This window comes from Sinocyclocheilus anshuiensis, unplaced genomic scaffold (assembly GCF_001515605.1).
Source record: "Sinocyclocheilus anshuiensis isolate Anshui unplaced genomic scaffold, SAMN03320099.WGS_v1.1 scaffold514, whole genome shotgun sequence".
Taxonomy (NCBI): domain Eukaryota; kingdom Metazoa; phylum Chordata; class Actinopteri; order Cypriniformes; family Cyprinidae; genus Sinocyclocheilus; species Sinocyclocheilus anshuiensis.
In genome coordinates this window covers 414,004-416,312 of record NW_015542348.1, presented here as the reverse complement: position 1 = coordinate 416,312, position 2,309 = coordinate 414,004, and positions in this window count along the sequence as shown.

Genomic DNA, 2,309 nt, shown 5'->3' with positions numbered 1-2,309 from the left:
TTATAGACCTATAGCATTAACGTCAAATTTGTGTAAATTAATGGAACGTATGATTGTGTGTAGATTAAACTATATGTTAGAAAGGAAAGAAATTATTTCACCACATCAGAGTGGATTCCGTAAAGGACGAAGTACATTAGATGCTGTTCTTAGTTTAGAAACAGACATAAGAAAGGCTCAAGTTAATAAAGAGGTGGTAGTAGGTATCTTTTTTGACATTGAAAAAGCATATGACATGCTTTGGAAGGAGGGGCTGTTAATAAAATTTGAACAATTAGGAATTGAAGGCAGAATGTTTAACTGGATTAAAGATTTTTTACTTAATAGAACTGTTCAGGTAAGGGTTGGGGCTTCATATTCCAGGATATATAAAATAGATAATGGTACTCCACAAGGAAGTGTGTGCAGTCCAGTATTGTTTAATATCATGATAAATGATGTGTTCCAAAATGTCAAAATAGATATAGGAAGATCTCTCTATGCTGACGATGGAGCGATATGGAAAAGGGGTCGTAATGTATCTCATGTGACAAGAGTTATACAATCAGCAGTTAATGAAGTGGAAAAATGGGCTAACAAATGGAGTTTTCGACTATCGGTGACTAAAACTCAACTAGTCTGTTTTGCGAAGAGGAATCATATCCCTGAAATAAAAGTGAAGTTATATGGACAAGTACTTGAACAAGTTAAAGATATAAGATATCTAGGAATATGGATGGATTCCAGGTTGACCTTTAAGATACATATTCAGAAGTTGGTAGATAAGTGCAAAAAAAGTAATAATATACTACGATGTTTAACAGGAATGGAATGGGGAGCTAGTAGGAAATCTTTACTAAGAATATATAGTGCACTGATTAGGTCAGCAATTGATTATGGATGCATAATTTATGGATCTGCTTCTAAATCCTTGATTAAAAAAGTAGAAACTGTTCAGGCACAATCTTTAAGAATATGTAGTGGAGCTTTCAGATCTTCTCCAATATCAGCCACACAAATTTTTGTTTTTTGTTATTGATAGCAGCATCTCTGTAGCCATGCTAATAAAATACAACTACTACAACTATTGTTTTCTACTTGCGCAAATCATTGTGTAATGCTTTCCTTCATTTTCTGATACAACCGGATGTGTCACACTGGATGTGTCATTAAGCTCTTCGCTGATTGGCTTGCGTGACAACACGTCATGCAAATTTTCTGCTCGAGTTGAAAATGTTTGGTAACTTGTGCGGAAGATGCGATTGAGGCGTTTATCGTGTGGTCGCGGCAATCACATCGCCAAATTCATGTCATTCACTTCTCCTGGTGCGAATTCGCCTCTATTCGCATCTTTGCATTGACTTTGTATGTAATCTACTCGAGCGAATAATTAAATTCGCGTTTGGTGTGAACACACTGTTACAAGAGTAGAGTTTTTATGGATACCTGACCTTGTAGGTGTAGAAGGAAATGAGGAGGTGGATAAGCTGGCCAAGTCAGCATTGAGAAAAGAAGAGATTGACATAGAAATTCCTTTAAGTAAAACAGAAGTAAAAGGTATTATTAAAACAGCAGTTGGAAGTATGTGGCAAGACGTATGGAATAAAGAGTCAAAAGGGAGACACTTATTTAGTATTCAACAGAAAGTGGGGATTGAAAGAAAGGTATATGGAAACAGAAGAGAAGATACTGTTATAACCAGGATCCGTATAGGACACTCTAACCTTAATTATTCATTGCATATAATAGGAGAAAGTGAGTCAGATAGCTGCAGTTACTGTGGAATAACAGAAACAGTTGAACATGTGCTCTTACATTGTGAGGCATATAATAGACAAAGAAAGCAACTTGTTGAAAAACTAAGAGATATGGAAATCAATGACATTTCAGTTATGAATATATTTCAGAATGCACAGAAACATCTAAGGGTTTATGATTCCCAACGACCAGATGTCGATTGCTGCATCGGAGGGTGAGCCAGAGCTTTCTGGAGAGGAAGATTTGGCTGCGCTGCTCTCCTCCGGGACTGTAGCAATGCCTGAATCGGATCTGGAAATAACGGCTATGCTTATACGGCCTGTGGAGAAGCTGCCTCCGCCTTATACGCTACGGCGTTACTGCAGGTTCTTCAGGCTAAGGCACTGAGGGACCTGCACGAGGGTGGTCACGACTCAGAAGTTCTCAAAGAACTCTGCACCGCTACGGACCTCGCGCCATGAGCGATGAAGGTCACTGCGCGGTCTCTGGGTCGTGCCATGTCCACTATGGTGATCCAGAAGTGCCAAAACGGGCTGTGTCTGGTTGATATGAGGGACGCCGACAAAGTTCGG